This window comes from Dioscorea cayenensis, chromosome 1, assembly GCF_009730915.1.
Source record: "Dioscorea cayenensis subsp. rotundata cultivar TDr96_F1 chromosome 1, TDr96_F1_v2_PseudoChromosome.rev07_lg8_w22 25.fasta, whole genome shotgun sequence".
Taxonomy (NCBI): domain Eukaryota; kingdom Viridiplantae; phylum Streptophyta; class Magnoliopsida; order Dioscoreales; family Dioscoreaceae; genus Dioscorea; species Dioscorea cayenensis.
In genome coordinates this window covers 20,961,110-20,982,610 of record NC_052471.1, presented here as the reverse complement: position 1 = coordinate 20,982,610, position 21,501 = coordinate 20,961,110, and the positions used below count along the sequence as shown (strand labels likewise).

Below are 21,501 nucleotides of genomic sequence, written 5' to 3'. Positions count from 1 at the left end.
GTGGATTTGGAACAAATTCCTATCCATGTTCGTATGGGATTAGGGCTCAATCGCCGAGAAATTGGGGTTGTTCTAATCTTGGAATCTCATGGTCCATTTTACCCTTGCATCTTTAGATCATCATCCATGTTGCATGATAACCCCTCAAGGGGATCCTCATCCATAGGCCTTTGCACCTCATTGATTTTCTTGCTTGCTTATTACGTGTTCTTTCTAATTTGGTCATATTCTCGTTTTACCTTTAATTACATTTAGTAGAATAAAAATCCATCACTTCAGATCTTAGGCTAGATAATAGCTCGAGAAGGAGTAATAGGAGATCCTTAGCCCCGTGGAATACGATACTCGTGTCTTCACATGAGGTATTACTTGGCGATCCCGTACACTTGCGGGAAAGCAATCATATTGGCTCGGGTGGGGTGATTCTGAGACGCTTTACTTCGTTCTTCTTCACGCGAGGTGCCATATCTATAGTAAAAATAGAGGAAAATGATGAAAGAAGCTCAAAAGTAGTCTACTACAGAATTCCACATGGGCTTGTGGAAATTACCCACGCCCGTGTGGATCTGCAGGGCATGAGAAAAAAACTGCACAGGTGCACAACAATTCTAAAGAATTCAACTTAAAACTGCGTCTAGACGCTTTCTAAACATACACCATGCATTGTAAAAATGAAAATTCACAATTAAAGACAATTAATCTGTGAAAAACAAGAGTTGGTGAAGAAAAGGGGATAAAAGGTTACCGAAGTAATAAATGTGAAAACTTTGAAAATCGGAACGATATGTGAAGCAAAATCCTCCAAAACGACGATGAGCAGTCGAGAGGATGATCGGAAGTAGTTTTCGTGTGACTGGAGATGAAGAATGAGATGGATCACAAGGTTTTTAAGGAAAAAATCGCGTCTCATGGAATTCTGTGCATCCACACGGGCATGTGGAAATTACCCACGCCCGTGCGCCTCATTACAAGAGAACCACTGGGGCGCACACACGCCCCTGTGCGCCCTCGGGAAAAACTCTCACTGACTTTGAACGATCTCACACGGGCGTGCGGAAAATAATAACCACGCCCGTGCACCCGACCCACAGGGCCAGCCGCACGCCCCTGTGGCGTCTCTGGACATCCGAGAAAAATACCAAGTGTTCTACACGCCTATGCGGAAATTCCGCACGGGCGTGGATATACACATGCCCAACTCACAGGGGCAGCCACACGCCCCTGTGTTTTCGGGATGGGGAGAACTCCTCTGCAGAGTTTCACACGGGCGTGTGGAAATTACCCACGCCCGTGCGGTTTTCACAAGGTCGCCCACAAGGGTGAGTCAACGCCCCTGTGTGCTCTCGGGATAATCTGCCCAACTCTGCAGGAATTCACATGCCCGTGCGGAAATTACCCACGGGCGTGTGACAGTCGCATGGTCATTCACAGGGGCCGCCGCACGCCCCTATGCCTTCTCTGGATGAGCTCGCAGTGCAAATCCACGGGCGTGCGGAAATTCCCCACGCCCGTGTGTTTTCTCTGGATGCCTTAGAGAAGTCTGCAGGCTTTGCATAAAATCTCTGAACATGTTTACACACTCAGAGCTTGCCCTATTATGCAAATTTTACTACTGAAAAACATGAAAATAGAGCTCAAACGACCAAACTTCGCCAATTCCACATGAAAACACATGATGAATACTCAAAGCACACAAGAAAATCTCAGCACAAGCATCCAAAAATCAAGACATTAATACTTAACAGATTATTCATGCAAACAAACTAAACTAAAAGCTAAGAAAATAGTAAACACTTGGGTTGCCTCCCAAGAAGCGCTTGTTTAACATCACTAAGCTTGACGTACCTTGTCTTACCTCACGAGCGTTCATAGATGAAGTTTGCCCTCTTACCCATGACTTGAAAGCATGATGAGCACAATATCTTGAAAGTAGAGGGTGTAATATCGGGCTTGGGACCACCTAGCAATGGTTCATCCAACTCCTTCCTTTCACGGACGTCTCCAACAACCTTGGAGTGTTTCCGGTGGCGTCTCCTAGCCCTCTTCATTTTCCGGAGCATCTTCTTCAAGATTCCCGGGGTAGACGGTATTTCTTCCGTCAATCCAAGCATCATTACATCTTCATGTCCCTCCTCTTGGTCGAACAAACCTTCATACGGATCCGGATTGAACATTTCCTGCATGTATTCATCAATAATTTCATCAGTAGTGTCTAGAAAGTATAAAGTATCATCAAAATCAAGAGAATGCCGCATGGCTTCAGCAAGGCGGTATGTGAGCTTGTCATCTCCAACTCTCAATGTGAGCTCTCCGCTATCCATGTCAATCAATGCTTTGGAAGTCCGCAAGAACGGTCTCCCAAGGGTACATCCGCATCCTCATCGACATCTAGCGCTACAAAGTCAATCGAAAAAATGTACTTGTCCATCTTGACAAGCACGTCTTCAATGATGCCTCTCGGATATCGCATTGTTCAGTCCGCTAGTTGCAAAGTCATCCGAGTAGGCCTAGGCTCGCCCAAGCCTAGCTTTTGAAAGAAAGTGTATGGCATGATGTTGATACTAGTCCCTGAGTCCGCCAATGCCATTTCCTCACCGAAATTGCCAATATTACACAGAATGATGAAACTTCTCGGGTCTTTCTTCTTGTTCGACATGTTCTTTTGCAACACCGCCGAGCATGAAGCATCTAGAATCACTAAATCACTCTCCTCCAACTTCCCCTTGTTAGTCAAAAAGTCTTTCAAGAACTTCGCATACTTAGGCATTTGGGCCAATGCCTCAACAAACGGAATATTGATGTGGAGTTGCTTGAACAAACTCAGGAACTTCTTGTACTGTTCATGCCCTTAGTCATTTTTCAATCTAGAGGGATAAGGGATTCTTGGCTTGAAAGGTGGGGGTGCTACCTCTTTCACTTTGCTTGTCCCCTCTTCTACCTCTATAACCTCGGGTGCGTGTTCTTTTGGCTTCTCACTCATAAGCCTACCTTCAACCTCATGACCACTTCTCAAAGTGATCGCCTTCACATGCTCTCTAGGGTTGGTCTTTGTATTGCTCGACAAGCTTCCATGTGGCCTTTCGGAGAGAGACTTCACAATTTGCCCCACCTGATTTTCAAGGTTATGCAAAGAGGAGGTGTGGTTGCGAAGTGTAGCATCAACTAATTCAAACCTTGTATTTGCAGATTGCACAAATCTAGCCAAGTGCTTCTCTAAGTCAGTCATTCGGGTTTCCAAACCTGAGACTCTATTTTCCACCTGAGGGGCTTGTTGTTGCTGTTGGAAACCTGGTGACCCCATGGCTATTTGTGGACCCTGATTACTCCATGAGAAATTGGGATGATTCTTCCAACCCGAATTGTAGGTATTGCTATATGTGTTTCCTTGAGTTCTCATGCCATTACATACAAAATCAACATTCTCTACCGATGAACCATCACCAATAGAAATTGGGTAATCGGAGGGAGCATGTCCTCCACCACACCAGTTGCAATTAGTCACGGCCGCCACACTATTTGAAGTTAGAAGATCTAACTTCTTACTCCAACTCTCAACTTGAGCCGCCAATGAAGTTACCGCATCTATCTCATGGAGACCGGCCACTTTCTTCTTCTCTCTAGCGTTCCATTGGTAGTTGTTTAACCCCATTTCTTCAATAAACTGAAGGGCCTCATCGGGGGTCTTGCTACCTAAGGTACCTTCTACTGCCGCATCTAAGAGTTGCTTGTACTCGGGTTGAAACCATTATAAAATGTCTGAACAATCATCAACTCTAGGAATCCGTGTTGCGGGCAATTTCTTAGGAGCTCCATGAACCTTTCCCATGTCTCGAATAGAGACTCCAATTCCAACTGAACAAAGAATGAGATCTCATTCCTAAGCTTTGCAGATTTTCCGAGAGGAAAATAACGGGTAAGAAAAGCTTCTACCATCTCCTCCCATGTGGTGATCGATGCTCTAGGTAATGAGTGTAACCACTGCTTCGCTCTCCCCTTTAGGGAAAATGGGAAGGCTCTCAACTTGATGGCATCATCCGTCACTCTGTTTATCTTCAGTATATCACACACCTCGAGAAAACTCTCTAAATAATTGTTTGGATCCTCATCGGCCAAACCGTTGAACTGTGTGGATTGCTGCAACATGTGGATGAATGCCGGCTTCAACTCAAAGTTCTGAGCTGTAATCGGGGGACGCACGATACTCGATTGTGTCCCCAACACTGAATGTCTGGCATAATTGGATAATGTTCACTGTTGCTCTTTCTGTTCTGCCATGTTTTCAGATCCTTCCACATCCAAATCAGCTAAATTAGATTGTTCTTGCACAGGCTCTTTCCCAATCAATATTAAGGGATTCTCTCGGGTCATAACCTAGAGTTGCACCCAAAAAGAAAGAAAAAGAAATCAGAACGATGATAGAATAAGAAGATAGGAAATAGAATGTATGGTGAAATAACTAAGAAAACAAAGTGCAAAGTATCTCTAAACGCCTACTCCCCGACAACGGCGCCAAAAACTTGATAAGGTCCCCTTGCGTATATCCTGCAAGTGCACGGGTTTGTCGAAGTAATAATCCCGGATGAGCGGGTATCGAATCCACATGGAGTAGGGAATAGAAAACACTTAATTCACTTGTTAGCTATGTAAAAGATCAATAGTGATAAGTGTGACAATGATTCAATTCTCAAAGGTAAAAGCAACAAGTAAGAGAGCACGAGTAAAGGAGAAGGTAAGGCAATCGATAAAGATGGGGTACTCGGATAATGCTCCACCTAGGACGATAGCTTCAAGTGCAAGAATCCTCTATTATGCTTCCGAATCAATGCAATAGTGAGTCATGGAAATCCTTCATTACATCGTCCCAAATCTAAGGTCAACTATGCCTAACTCCATACATCTCCCGGAGGAGAAATCGAACAATCTCAACACCTCGCACTCGCATAGAGTTGCAATGAGCTCTAGGGAATCCAAGTGATAAATCTCTTCCTAATTATAGACCTAACACTTTGGTCCAGGTCGAAGGTCCCTAACCACGATTAAACATTAGACACTAAGATCACCTCAATGCTTCAGTCCGTTGCACTCACAACTAAGCCTCAACGGAGGGTCATCCCTTAGACCTTTCACTCTATTATAGCCGCAATGAACTCGAGGAACGGAGGTAGAATATATCACGTTGGAGGAAAAAGGGGACGCTCCTGTACCTCTCGACTCACCCTCTCAATCCTCTCCAACTTAGCTTGGTCTAACACTCATGGTGTGTCACTCACTCACAAGGTTATCAACAAGAACTCTCAACCCTAGTGTCACTCTAGGGGAAATGTTCATACAATCAAGCATTCAAGGTTGGAACTCACAATCAACATCAATTAATTGAAAGCATAATAAAGAGATTCAATGAAACAAATACATCCTAGGATTCACAAATACCCAAGTACCCACTAAGGGTTTAGCTATCCATGGAGCTAAGTACAATCAAAGAAATAGAATGTAAAAGCAATGAATCCATAGAAAACCCACTCGATGGTCGTGTCGATGGTCTTGTGGAGAGTCCTCTACTCGTCGTCTAAGGATTCCCTCATCCAGTATAAGATACGCCTCAACGGAAGATCCCCTACCAACCTTCTTCCTAAAAAATGACGATGTCGGAGTCGTAGAAACTCTCCAAAACTCTAGTTGGTGAAAGATGGAGAAAAAAATGCTGAAATCGGGGCTGAATCGGCTTTAAATAGGGTTGAAATCAGGCGACTACATAGGCCTGTGGATATTTCACACGCCCATGTGGAATTTCCACACGGGCGTGTATAATTTCCACACGCCCGTGTGGGTTCTCTGATTTCCTGTTTTCTCGGCCGGTTGTGAATAGTGCTGCTACATTACTTTGCTGCAGTACTCTACTACAGTATTCGCCCTGAATATCTTCCTGAATCCATACTTTCATTGGGGTAACGCAAATGGACACACGTTCACATCGTGGATCACTTGCTTCTTGAATGATAGACAATTTGGTGGAGCTCTTGTTCTATGTGCATAAGTTGGAATGCTCGAGTATGACTGCCCTTGTGCCCCTCCAAATGGATGTGCCAACGAGAATACGAGGAGGTTGGCACACACTCTAGCGTCTCACACCTAACCTATGTCTTCGCGTTTGAACCTTAGCAAGATTTCCTCCAAAATCGGTGCATTGTCTTCCACATTGACTTCTTTCCTTTATACTCGGCCTCACAACCCCACCTTCATGAAAGTAACATAAAAACACACATATTAGTGTAAAAACCCGAGAAAAGTAATGCTCACCATAAGGAATGAATGCTTCGCATTCATATCGCACAAACACTTATCAACAAACTACACTTCGGCTCAGTTGTGCAAGCAACAGAGTGAAGTGTTGAAGTAATCCTTAGTACTGGGGCTTAATTGTGACTAGGTGTCTTTAGCCTGGACCAAAAGGTTAGATTTATACTAGAGAATAGGGTTTATCACTTGGAGTCCAAAGATTTTCCTGTAACCCGGTACAGTGTGAGGCATCAAGAGTATCCCCTTCCAGTGGGGCATAGTATAAGGGTTAGTCAGAGTTAACCTTAGGGTTGGGACCGTGTGTTTTTGGGTTTCCACGACTCATTAAACTTCAATTAGGAGGCATAATTAGCAATCTTTCACTTGAAACAATAGTCCTAGGGTGAGCAATGCCTGAGTACCAGATTTCTTATTGACTCTCTTTCCTTATCCCTATTGCGCTTTCCTTTCTCTTTTTTACTTTTATTTGCATTGATATTGTTCACTCACTCATAAATTGGTTCACTCTTAGCTAAATAGCATCACTATTTGCTCCTAACAACTATTCCTTGTGGATACGACTACCCACTCACCAGGGTATTTTATTACTTCGGCAACCCATGCACATGCGGTACACACTTGCAAGGGGTGTGTCAGCATCTCAACTAGGCCCCTTTGCTCAATGCAAGAAAAAAATACTTCGTATTACTTATATAGAAGAACTTATTAAAGTCCCCACACTTAAGCTTTTGCTATCCTCAAGCAAAAATAAAAATATTAAAACATCTAAGAAGGAAAATTGAAAGTGCATCGCCTTAATTTCACCAAAAGCATGCAAAAGAAGCATTCTACAAGTAAGGAAAAAAATTCCAACATAGAATAAGAGAAATCAATGCTTTAGCTAAAAACATGAATCAAAAAGTATTGTGTAGTGTGTCTCAACTCACTCAAGTGAACCCAACATGTACTACTCAAATCTCTAATTCAGAGGGACTTATTTATGTACAAAAAGAAAAGAAAAGGTAGTAGCTTCACACATCCTCTAAGATAACCCTTTTCTAGTCGGCCGCCAAGGTGGCTTTCACACTTTCGAGGTGGTCGCTCTTTCTACTGGTGTAGTAGCTTTCACTCATCCCATGAGATAGCTCTTTCTCTCATTAGTGCATAACTAGTATTCGACTTATGAGAGTAGCTTCATACTTCATAGGTGGTAGCTCTTTCTACCCCCAATGCACAAACAAAGAAACACATTTTTTTCTTCTTTTTTTAATCATTCATCATTTTTTTCAGAAATTAGAACAAGAAACATACTAGAAATAGTCCCTTAAACGTCAAACTTGAGTTTCTACAAGGTTTAGTGAATGAGTAACACAACAAGTGTTAATTGGGCAAAACTTCCTTAAAATTCAAGTAAAAACTAGAGCATGAGGTGAACCGCCATTGGCTACATGATCAAGAAAAAAATGAAAAATATAAGTATAAAAAAACATGTGTAATTCAAACTCCCCCTCCCTCCCTCCCTCCCTCCACACTTAAGGTGTACATTGCCCTCAATGTACATATGCGAGCACACTAAAGAAGTATAACAATTAAAAACAATGTATGGAGATAGGCAATTGAAATAATACTCCCCTGAACTCCTAATGGTACATTTGATGGAGCTATATTCGTTGACAATTAAGTTTTAACGGGTTGTGGAGCACACATGGCCATGTGAATACCACATTGACCGTGTCCATGACTATTGATCACATTCCAGACTCATAAGACCATCTATACCTATACATAAAGAGGTTCAGTGAAGCTCAATAAAAACAAAATAAAACTGAGTCTATAAAGAGATGGAAATTAAAGACAACTCCAAACAATGAAAAATAAAAGATAAACTCAGAAGGAAGATCCTTTCTGGGTGATACAAGTCCAAAATAAATGCAAAGATAAAATACAAAAAACATAAAAGCAAAGAAAGATAAAGACATCTCAAGTGTCGCTGTCAAGTGGTGCTAGTGGGTCTACTGTTACTGCTATTGATAATGATGATGCTGGTGCTGATTGTGATGATGGTGATGCTAGAGATGATGGAGAAGTTAGTGCATCTCAAGGTCTCATCACAAAGGGAGAGGTCACGTCTTGCTCAAGTAACTTCTATAAAATATCTGATTGCTTCCCCGCAATTGTACGGGATCGCCAAGTAATATCTCGTGTGAAGACACGAGGATCGTATTCCACAGGGCTAAAGATCTCCTATTACTCCTTATAGAGTTATTATCTAGCCTAAGGTCTCAAGTGAGGGAACTTACTCTACTAGGTGAAATTAAAACTAAAACAAGATTATCAAAAAATTAGAGAGAACAAGCAATAGGCAAGCAAGAAACACAATGTAATGCAAAGGCCTATGGATGCGGATCCCCTTGAGGGGTTATCATGAAACAGGGATGATGAATAAAAGATGCAAGGATAAAATGGACCATGAGTTTCCAAGATTAGAACAACCCCAATTTCTCTGCGATTGAACCCTAACCCCATAAGAACATAGATACGAATTTCTTCCAAATCCACATTCCTACGATTGCATTAAGTACGAGCAAATTTCACTTACGAGTAAGCCTACTCTTCCTCGGCTTAAACCTACATGGAGGGCTACTAAACACCTGATTTCTCGGCATGATGATACAAGTATCCCCTTCTAATCAATTCATGATCTAATACATGCGAGCAAGTTACATCTACATGCATCACTCATAAAAGAGCTATGGATTTCTCCTTAGTGTAGCACTTAGCATGAAAACGATGGATTAAATCTCAAAATTACCCAAGCAAGGAATTAACAAGTAATCATCCAAAGTACATGATAAAACCCCCCAAGGTTCACCAACACCCGGTGGCCTTAGGGCGCCTAGTGTGTCATCATCCCATAACAAGCAATACAATCAAGTGAAACACAAAAGAAAAGCATAAGTGACACTCCCTAGATGAAATGGTGGAGAAGGAGGTAGAATATATGGGGAATGACTCTTCCCCCACCAAAGGAATGCCGAATGACGCTTCCTCTAGCCGCGGGTCTCCTTCCTTCTAATCGTGGTAGATATCCCCTTCAATGATGTTGCCTTCTTGCCTTGAGAGTCTTAGACCTTGGCCTTGAATGATCTCTTAGCTTCCTTGCCCTTCTTCTCCTTCCCAAGGTCCCCCCAAAGCCTATCAAGTGGTCTCCAAAAATCAACCCAGCAAAAAACCCCTTTTTATGCCTTAAAAGTAAGTATTTATACCCCCACGACATAAGGACCGTATAGGGGTTGTATGAGGGTCGTATATCACTCAAAAACCCTAGATTCGCATTTCATACAGGGTGCATACGGCCTCCATACGGCCCCGTATATTCGGTAGTATGGAAATCTGGGCAGACAACTCCAAATCATTCTGCTGCTACAGTGTATACGGCCCCCATACTGGGTAGTATGGGGAGTGGTATGAAATCCTTGTTTTCTTGTCTTTTTGCCTAAATGATATCTTCTTGTTCTCCATGGCTTCCTTATGCCCTACAAAACAAATAGTAGATGATTAAGCGCAAAACGGGCATCAAACCTCACAAAATACATTTAAAGTGAATATGATATATATACGAAAACACCTACATTTAGACACTTATTAAATATTCCCACAATTAAGCTTTGGTTGTCGCCAAGCAATCAACTCATGAAAAACAAAGAGACTAAAAAGTCGCTAAATGCATTACCTCTGACATCAAGCAAATATAAGACTCCAAAAGCAATGGACAATGATACATAGATGTTTAGTTATAGTCAATAAGCATAATAAAAATATCCTGTCTCACCCCTTATATGTCTGTGTTGTGTAAGTGAATCTTATATCTCATTTGCCCTGATCTGGTCTAGCCTAAGGACTTCAATCAGTACAGCTCTAGATGCTAATCACTTCACTTACAAAGAATACTAAGTCTTATACTACTAAGTGCTACTTCAATGGCCAAGTAAGATCCTTCTAATTCTATAGCTTGAAACTAAATCCACTTTCATCACAAAACCTTTTGTAGGTACTCAAAAAGATCACTAGAGTTTTTTTTTCATTTCATCATTCATTTCTTTTTTTCCAGTCCGACTAATGTAGACTGCACCAACATCATTTTGAAATTTTTCTGGAGGGTAGCTATGCTGGTTAGGCACAAGAGCCACCCAACTACTTGATTAAAGTCTACATAGACGCATTTATGCTTCAGTAGTAGAGGAATACTTACATAGACTCATTTTTTTTCTTTTCTCTTTTTTTTTCACCCTAGATCACATCTTCAGAGTACTCTACATGAAACAAAACTAGGATTAGCTCAACAAGACTTAGAAGTTCTTAATAGTCCGTTGAAGGATAGAACTTAGTGTTCTAAGGCCAAGTACTCAAAGTAGTGTGTTACGCATACAAGAGAGTTAGAGTAGTCACATTAGCTATTCCCAGGGCATCAACATAAAATTTAGTGCACATGATAATACTAGGGGTGAAACAGGATTCAGTAAAGCATAGCAACGAATAACTCACATCAATCACTAATCCAAGCGAAAAGAATCTTACAAGAATGAACAAAGCCATCATAGGTGGCATTAGCATGTTACAAATGGTATTAATACATGAAATACACCCATCCCCACACTTAGTGTTGTGAATTTCCCTCAATGTACACTAATCATAAAAAACATGCAAGAAGAGCAATGCAAATAATAGAGGAGGGTGAAAACGAAACTTCCCCGGTTCATCTTGTGTTTGTCATGAGGTATGACTCGACAAAAGGTGTGGTGAGGAATACATGTCTCATTTGACCTCCATTAAAACTAGGAAAGCTCACCAAATTCCATCAATGCCCTGCGAGGCAACAAGGGGACATCATCATTCCACAAAAATTGAAGAATACAAACACAATGGAGAAAATAGAGAGTAGTCAACAAAACACAGAGATGAAAATAACATAGAGTTCGATAATCACAAGTCGGTAGGGTAAGAACCAGGCCAACTCATTCAAAACAAAAAAATATAAAACAAAACAAATTAAAGTAAATGATAGGTATCCATGCTCAAAAAAGCTGCTACTCATCACAATCCGATGCCGGTGGTGGTGGCATGGCGGCAGAAGGAGCGGTCATAGGGTACGAGGAGTAGCCATGGTACGAGGTGATGAAACGGTGAAAATCTGCCTTGAGTCGGCGATGTCCCTCAATGATCTGGTGAAGCTAGCCACGAATCACATGCAGCTCCTGTTGCACAGCTTGAACTTCTCCCTCAATCCCCCTCTGTCTCATGTCGAAGTCAGGTAATGATGTAGTGCCGGGGGTGGGGACAGGCGCGCGCTCAGGCTCTGACTCTATGTGCTCTATCTATCGCTGACTGGACTCACGAGTGGCATGGCTCGCACGGACGCTCACCACCAAGCCTATCGCCAGTATATGGGTGTGCCCGAGGGGTGTTGTATCTCCTACAACGGTCATACCTCATGTCTGCTCAAATAAACCCACGCCACGGATCAATCTAGTCACATAGGGCCCAATAAATATAGCTCCCAACCAAACGAAATGCTAAAGAAATCCCACCCGAAATCTCTAAGAATACACAAGAAATGAAAAAGATAAAACTAGGGCATTGAAAATGCATACCGATGAAATCTTGAGAAAACAAGCTTTAAACTCAGAGAAAATCATTAGATCGACGTCTCCAATGGATTGGGAGAACTTTTAGGAGAAAAAATGAGAAGGTTTGGCCAAGAAATGAGGGAGAAAGGAGAGAGAAATTTGGTGGAAAATGAGAGAGAAGAGAGAATGGAAGAGAGAGAGAAAAGAGAGAGGTATAAGAGGGAGGAAGAGAGAGACCGTCCCGTCCTAGATGACCCCCATACGGCCCCATATGGGGGGCCGTCTAGGCCGGTTGGCCTCTCTCGGCCGAGAGGTCAGGCTGTCTCAAACGGCCCCATATGGGGGCCGTCTGGGACCCGTCTGAGATGGCACAGAGCCTCTGGTTTGCTCTGTGTTCATCTCAGATGACCCCCATACACCCCAATATGGCCGTAGGACCTTAAAACTCGCATGAAACTTCGAAAACCTACTTTAAATGATGTAAAAATGGTATGACAAGGATGAAGACTTCTCCAAAAATGAATGAAATGGATAAAACAATGATCTAGCACAAGAATTAGCACCTAAACATGAGTTTCTCAAGAAGTTGCACAAATACACCACAATTAGAACGACAAGAGCAATGCGCAAAGTGTGAGAGCATGAACTTATTCAAAAGCAACACAAGTCTAAGAAATACTGGCAAGATCCCCTTGCGTATATCCTGCAAGTGAACGGGTTTGTCGAAGTAATAATCCCGGGTGAGCGGGTATCGAATCCACAGGGAGTAGTTAATAAAAATACTTAATTCGATTCTTAGCTTTGTAAAAGATCATTGATAATGACTGTGACAATGATTCAATTCTCAACAGTAAAAGCAACAAGTAAGACAGCAAAAGTAAAGAAGGGGGTAAGGCAATTGATAAAGATGGGGTACCCGGATAATGCCCTGCCTAGGATAATTGTTTCAAGTGCAAGAACCCTCTATTATTCTTCCTAATCAATGTAGTGGTGAGTCGTGGAAATCCTTAATTACATAGTCCCAAATCTAAGGTCTCCTATGCCTAACTCTATACATGTCCCGGAGGAGAAATCGAACAATCTCAACACCTCGCACTCGCATAGAGTTGCAATGAGCTCTAGGGATTCCAAATGATAAATCTCTTCCTTATTATAGACCTAACCCTTTGGTCCAGGTGGAAGGGCCCTAACCATAATTGAGCCATAGATACTAAGATCACCTCAACGCTTCACTCCCTTGCACGCGCAACTAAACCCCAGCAGATGTTTACCCTTAGACCATTCACTCTATTATGACCGCGAAAAACTCGACGAACGGAGGTTGAATCTATCATGCCGGAGGGGAAAGGGGACGCTCCTGTACCTCTTGACTCACCCTCTCAACCCTCTCCAACCTAGCTTTGTGTAATGCTCGTGGTGTGTCACTCACTCACAAGGTTACCAACAAGAACTCTCTACCCTAGTGTCACTCTAGTGGAAATGTTCTTACCATCAAGCATTCAAGGTTGGAACTCACAATAAACATCAATTTATTGAAAGCATAATAAAGAGGATCAAAGAAACAAATACATCGTAGGGTTCACAATACCCGAGTACCCACTAGGGGTTTAGCTCTCCATGTAGCTAAGTACAATCCAAGAAATAGAATGTAAAAGCAATGAATCCATAAAGAAACCCCCTCGATAGTCATGTCGATGGTCTTGTGGAAAGTCCTCTACTCGTCGTCCAAGGATTCCGTTATCCGGTATAGGATACGCCCCGACGGAAGCTCCCCTACGAACCTTCTTCCTAAGGAATGACGATGTTGGAGCCATAGAACCTCTCCAAAACCTTAGCCAATAACCCTCGAAACCCTAGTCGAAGCCCTCTCTCAAGTTGGGGAAAAGATGGAGAAAAGAATCCTGAAATCGGGGCTGAATCGGCTTTAAATAGGGCTAGAATCGGGCGACTGCACGGGCGTGGATGCTTCACGCACCCGTGGAGAATTTCCACACGGGCATGGATAATTTCCACACGCTCGTGTGGATTCTCTGAACTCCTATTTTCTCGGCCGGCTGTGAACAGTGCTGCTACAGTACTCACACCCGTGTTGCTGCAATTCTCTGCTACATTATCCGGCCTGAATAGCTTCCCGAATCCATACTTTCATTGGAGTAACGCAAACGGGCACACGTTCACGTCATGGATCACTTGCTTCTTCAATGATAGGCGAGTTGGTGGAGCTCTCGTTCTATGTGCATAAGTCGCAATGCTCGAGTGTAACTGACTTTGTGCCCCTACAAATGGATGTGCCAAACTCGAATATGAGGAGGTTGGCACATACTCTAGAATCTGACATCGACCTATGTCTTCGCGTTTGAACCTTAGCAAGATTTTCTCCAAAATCGGTGCATTGAAATCCACATTGCCTTCTTTCCTTCATACTCGGCTTCACAATCATACCTACACGAAAGTAACAGAAAAACACACATATTAGTGGAAAAACCTGAGAAAAGTAATGCTCAACATAACGAATGAACGCTTCGCATTCTTATCGTACAAGCACTTATCAAACTCTCCCAAACTTAAGCTTTTGCTTATCCTCAAGCAAAGATTAAAACGTTATGTGCATCAATGAAGAAAATATTGAAAGTCCCTTGCCTTAGGTTCACCAAAATATACAAAGAGAGCATTCTACAAGTGAGGGAAATTCCAATATTAAAATACGAAAAAATCAATGCTCTAGCTAAAAACTTCAATAAAAAAGGAAACAAAACCCAAAGTCGTGTATGTATGTGAACTCCCTCAAGTCAACCCAAAGTATACTTGATCGCTTCCCCGCAAGTGTACGGGATCGCCAAGTAATACCTCGTGCAAAGACACGAGGATCGTATTCCACGGGGCTAAGGATCTCCTATTACTCCTTCTCGAGCTATTATCTAGCCTAAGGTCTTAAGTGATGGATTTACTCTAATAAATACAAATAAAACTAAACACAAGATTTGCTAGCAAATTAGAGAGAACAAGCAATAAGCAAGCAAGAGAATCAATCAACACAAGACCATCAACTCAAGTTGGGGGAAAAAGATGGACAAAAGATCGGGCTGATTCGGCTTTAAATAGGGCTAGAATCGGCCGACTACACGGGCATGGATGCTTCACGCGCCCGTGGGGAATTTCCACATGGGCGTGGATAATTTCCACACTCCGCGGTGGATCCTCTCGAACTCTTGTTTCTCGGCCGGCTATGAGCAAAGGTCGCTCACAAGACTTTCACCAGTGTTGCTGCGTTGTTTCACTAGCGAAAGATCCGCACTGAATAGCTTCCGAATCCATACTTTCATCGAAGTAATGCAAACGGGGACACATTCACGCTCGGGATCACTTGCATCTTCAATGATAGGCACGTTGGTGAAGCTCTTTGTTCTATGTGCATAAGTCGGAATGCTCGAGTGTGACTACCTTTTTGTGCCCCTCCAAATGGATGTGCCAACTCGAATACGAGGAGGTCGGCACACACTCTAGCATCTCACATAGACCTATGTCTTCACGCTTTGAACCTTAGCAAGATTTCCTCCAAAAATCGGTGCATTGTAATCCACATTGGCTTCTTTCCTTCATACTTGGCCTCACAACCCTACTACGAAAGTAACATAAAACACACATATTAGTGTAAAAATACTCGAGAAAAGTAATGCTCAACATAAAGAATGAACGCACCGCATTCATATCGCACAAGCACTTATCAAACTCCCCCACACTTTCAAGCTTTTGCTTGTCCTCAGCAAAAATTAAAAAGCGCTATGTGCATCCATGAAGAAAAATATTGAAAGATGCTTGGCCTTAGGTTCACCGAAAATATACAAAGAGAGCATTCTACAAGTGAGGAAATTTCAACACTAAATACGTAAAAATCAATGCTCTTGCTAAAAACTTGAATAAAAAGGAACAAAACCCGAAGTCGTGTACATGTGTGAACTCGATCAAGTCCACCTCAAAGTATACTCCTCAAAGTTCTAAGTACAAAGGGACTTATTTATCTACTAAAGTGACAACAATTTCAAAGATGGTAGTAGCTTCACACATCCTCTAAGGTAGCCTCTTTTCCAAAGCGGCCGCTAAGGTGGCTTTCACACTTTCGAGGTGGTAGCTCTTTTCACCGAGTGGTAGATTTCACTCTTCCTATGAGATAGCACTTTCTCTCATTAGGGCATAACTAGTATCCGACTTATGAGAGTAGCTTCATCCTTCATAGGTGGTAGCTCTTTCCACACAACAAGCACAAATAAACAATAAATTTTTTTTTTTTGAATTTAAAACAAGAAGCAACTATAACTAGACCATTAACATCGAACTTGAGTTTCCAAAAGAGTTTAAAGAATGAGTAGTGCCGTAAATGGAAATCGGGCAAAAATTCCTAGAAATTCAAGCAAGAACTAGAGCATGAAAACATTCAATGTTAGAAATTCTCCTAAACTCAAGAATACAATCCTTGCAACTAAGGTGAACCGCCATTGGCTATGTGAGCATATAACAATCAAGAACAATATAAAAGATGTGTGCACTATGAAACTCCCCCCCACACACTTAAGTTGTACATTGTCCCCAATGTACACATGCAAGCTCACTCAAAATATAAATCATTCAAAAGCAAATGTGGGAGAAGCAATCAAAACAATACTCCCCTGACTCCTAGTGTTGCGTTTGATGAAGGTAATTCCATGGGAGTAGTGTTCCGACGGGTTGAGATGCTCACACGGCCAAGTGCCTCAGCACCTTGGCCGTGGCCATGACTAAGTCTCAATTCCCAAGAAGACAAGACCATCTGCACGCATACACGAGGGGTTCAAAGTAAAGCTCAATAGAAAACAAACATATCTCGAGTGTATATAAAAAGATAGAAAATGAATAAAAACTCGAGATGAAAAATGAAAAATAAACTTCGAGAAGGAGAATCCTTTACGAGTGAACAAATCTAAAAATAAAAATGCAACATAAAAGAAAATGCAGGGGAAAAACAAAATCAAATGTTGGTGTCGCTCTTTCTCAGTCTTTCAGCTGTCATTTCTGGTGAAGATGCACATGGTGGGTTCACCGGTGCCGGGTAGGGAATGAGGGTGCGTGGATGTCAGGGAGCTCGAGGGGTCCTCGGCAGTAAGACAAATGATGAGGCGACGTCTCGCTCTAAGATCTGTATGTACGTCCGAAGCATGCCATGAACTCACGTGTCTTGAGCGGCTTTTACGTGTCCCCGATCTCAGAAACCTCTGCCCGCACCACTCCTAAAGCATTCTTGAGCCTCTCAAAACGATCATGGGTTTGAGATGGTATAACTAAATGTACGGGGGGTATGTTCTCCGCCGCTGGAGGCGCCTCAGTCTCCATTCTTGTTGACTGAGGCTCATCACCGTTATCCTAGAATGGTATATTCAGTACATATACACCATTTGGATATTTATGGATCAATCCCATGAGCCTCATTGTCTCTAACCCCAGTGGCACTGGTATAATTGTCTTCTCGGCCCTGCTGATTGCGTCTCGTAGACCCATCGCCAAAATGAGTCTAGTAATGTATAGACCCGAGAAAATGATACCTAGTTTTGGATACTATCCTTGATGCTTCAAATACTCCGCTAAAATGTGCCCCAGATGGACCGGCTCATTCCGCACCATGGAGTATAAGTACCGAAGTTCTTGCTTGTTTATGACTCCCGTGCTATCACCGCGACCATTCACTGAACTGCTTATGATTGCGTGAAGATATCTATAACTAGGTCGAGATATACATGAGGCCTTAGACACTCCTGGTTCATATTGCCCCTTACCACATAATATTTTGTACGCCTCCGTGGGTGATAAACCCGACATGTCAATTGGAAGACTCTCATACTCCTCAGACTCAGTATACTCCTTATCGTATAAACCAAGTCTAGTAGAAAAGCGTGTGGCCGCACATACTATGATGTTGCCCAAAAAGCTCGAAGCCGAATAAGCCAGACACTATCAAAATGAGCATAATAGCAGTCGAACTCAAATGAAGGAAACACCTCTAAAGTGAGTGAACGGATAGTAGGGTCATGAATATTTAATATCTTGTGCCAACTTTCGACCAATAATAGTTTCTCGAGCCTCATCATCCATGTCATCATCGCTAGTTGCACCTTCCTAAGTGTCCCAACATCCGGGATTTAGCGTCGACCAAACTTAAGCTTCGTTAACCGCTCAAACCGAGCCCAATGCTCAGGAAGTGTGAATTCCATGACTTCTGGCTCAGGGGCACGCCCTCTAGGATGTTTAGCAACTACCTTCTTCGATCTCGTGGTCATACCTGCATGTATTAGAAAAGAAATTCAATTAATTTATGCAGGAAAATAATAGCACTACTGCAGGCGTGAAATTTCCTACCAGTCATGTGCTTTCACTTTCGGGTGTGAAAAAGCGCACGACCTTTGTAGCCATTCTCCCACTACACCCTCATCTCACTCCCAGGTCTTATCAAAAAACAAATCATAACCATTTTTAGCAAGAAAAGCGATGTGTATTATCCATTTAAATCGCATCTAATCGCCTAGACTCAAAGGAAGTCGATAATGAGAAGAAATAAGGTCTTCACCGATGAGTTGAAGCAAAAACTCCTCTATAATCCACATAATGCTCAATCAATCGACTCAAAAGGCATGACAAGAGCGAGGTCAAGAGAATGTCGAAAATGTTACGTGGAGTGACCAAGGGGTCGGTCGAGGAACAAAAGTGTAACTATTGTATTGGGTGAGCAGAGAGTCTTTTTAATTCTCGGAGATCCACACGAGTGGCATAGCCCAAGGCCGCGTGCCCTCAAACGAAGGCCTCACAGGGGTGGACGCACACCCCTGTGGCTTCGCCCGATATCCGAGAAAAAATTCCAAGTGTTATACACGCCCATGCGGAAATTTCAAACGGGCGTGGACATTCACATGCCCAATCCACGAGGCGGTAGCACGCCCCTCCGTTTTCTCGGGATGGAGAGAACTCCTCTGCAGAGTTTCGCAGGCGTGTGGAAATTACCCACCCACTGCCGTGCATGGTTCACAAGGTTGCCCACATGGGCGAGTCCACGCTCCTGTGTGCTCTCGGGAAAATCCGCCCAACTCTACAGGAATTCACACGCGTGCGGGATTACCCACGCGCGTGCTAATCGTGATGGTCATTCACAGGGGGTAGCCGCTCACTGTGCCTTCTTGGATGAGCTCGCGAGTCAGACTCCACGGGCGTGCGAAATTCCACCACGCCTGCGTGTGTTTTCCTCGGATTACTTAGAAAAATCTGCGAGGGCTTTGCGGAAAATTTTTTGAACATGTTTTTACACACTCGAGGCCCCGCCCTATTATGCAAATTTTTACTAATGAAAAAAATATGAAATTGAGCTCAAAGCGACCAAACTTCGCCCATTCCATATGAAACCACACGATGAATACTCAAGGCCAACAAGAAAATTTCAGCACAAGCTGTCTACAAATCAAGACACCAACACTTAACAAATTATTTATACAAAACAAACTAACTAGAGGATAAGAAAAACATGAAAACACATGGGTTGCCTCCCATGAAGCGCTTGTTTAGCGTCACTAAGCTTGACGTACCTTGCCATACCTCACGGGGGTTCATGGAGTTAAAATACTTCTCTATTGTCACTGCAAATCTCTCCGCCATAGTATGGTTTCAGCCTATGTCCATTCACCTTGAATGTGCCCTTCTCCGAATGGTTAATCTCAATGGCTCCATGGGGTGAAACTTCTGTTATGGTATACGGACCAAACCACCTTGATTTGAGTTTCCCAGGGAAAAAACGTAGACGAGAGTTGAATAGTAACACCTGATCGCTTGCCTTGAAGTCCTTCGGCATCTTAATATGCTTGTCATGCCACTTCCGAATTCTTTCCTTGTATATCCTTGCATTCTCATATGCCTTCATCCTCCATTCGTCTAACTCGTTGAGATGTAATATTCGTTTCTCTCCAGATTTGCGCAAGTCGAAATTCATCACTTTAATTGCCCAATATGCTTTGTGCTCTAATTCTACCGGTAAATGGCAAGATTTTCCATAAATTAAATTATAGAGAGTGGTCCCTATTGGGGTTTTGTATGCTGTTCTATGAGCCAAAAGTGTGTCATCCAATCTTTCGGACCAATCTCGTTTCCCTTGTTCCACTGATTTGGTTAATATTCTCTTGAGCTCTCTGTTTGTAACCTCCACTTGCCCACTCATTTGCGGATGGTAAGGAGTAGCTAGATGATGATGAACCCCATAGCGCTTTAACACTTTCGCCAGTTGTGTAATACAAAAATGGGTTCCCCGATCGCTGATGATAATTCTTGGAGTTCCAAAGCGAGTGAATAACTTCTTTAAAAACTTCACCACAGTTCATGCATCATTAGTTGGAAGAGCTTGGGCTTCCACCCACTTGGAAACATAATCAACTGCTACCAGAATGTACTGATTTCCATTGGATTTTGGAAATGGTCCCATAAAATCAATTCCCCAGACATCAAATACCTTGCAAAATTGCATGGGATTTTGAGGCATCTCGTCTCTTCGTGATAAATTTCCAGCCCTTTGACAACTATCACATCGTAAAACCAATTGATGAACATCTTGGAATAAGGTTGGGCAATAGAACCCAACGGCTAAAACCTTCTCTGCAGTTCGACTTGAAGCATAATGCCCCCCCACTGGGCCTAAGTGACAATGCGCAATGATGTTCCAACCTTCCTCCCTAGAAACGCACCTTCGCACCACCTGATCTGCACAAATACGGAACAGGTAAGGATCTTCCCAGAAAAAGTTCTTAAGGTCACTGAAAAATTTCTTCTTCTGCCGAAAGCTTAAACCCCGCTTCAATACCCGTCCTGATAGATAATTCACAAAATCTGTGAACCATGGAACATCTTTTCGATTTTAATTCCCTGTGCATCGCATACAAATGCTCTTGAGGGAAGAAATCATTAATTTCCTTGTTTGCCGGTTCTTGCCCCTCACAATCTTCTAATCTCGACAAATGATCTGCAATCGCATTCTCTGTCCCCTTTTTATCCTTTATTTCCATGTCAAATTCCTGCATTAATAATATCCACCGAATCAATCTCGGCTTCGCATCTGCCTTGTTCATGAGATAACGTGAGTGCGAGTGATCGGTGAACACTTGTGACATTAGATAGGATGAGATATGGTCTGCAATTTATCAAAAAGCAAAACACCACTGCTAATAAATCCTTTTCGATGAGTGGTGTAGTTCTCTTTATGCACTTGTGAGAGTCTTACTAAGCGTAGTAGATCGGCTTTGAAATTAGCTTGCTTCTCCTCCGACCCAAGACCGCTCCCATCTGCATAATCACTAACATCACACATTACTTCGAACGGCTCATCCCACTTCGGTGTTGTCAGGATTGGTGCTTGCACTAACTTTTCTTTTAGCACATTAAATGCATTCAGACAGTCATTTCCAAAATCAAAAGGGGTATCCTTCTCCAAGAGTTTTGTTAATGGTTGGGAGATCTTCGAAAAGTCCCTAATGAACCTTATGTAAAAACCTGCATGACCCAAGAAACTGCGGATCCATTTTACATTCAGCAGGCGGAGGAA

General features: G+C 42.7%; 1 non-coding gene across 1 annotated transcript; it reads left to right on the top strand.

The window, feature by feature from the left end:
• The first annotated feature begins 3,778 nt into the window (after positions 1 to 3,778).
• Positions 3,779 to 3,885, top strand: LOC120266665. Its single transcript, XR_005538226.1, has one exon. It is a non-coding gene; the product is annotated as a small nucleolar RNA R71 (small nucleolar RNA).
• The last annotated feature ends 17,616 nt before the right edge of the window (positions 3,886 to 21,501 follow it).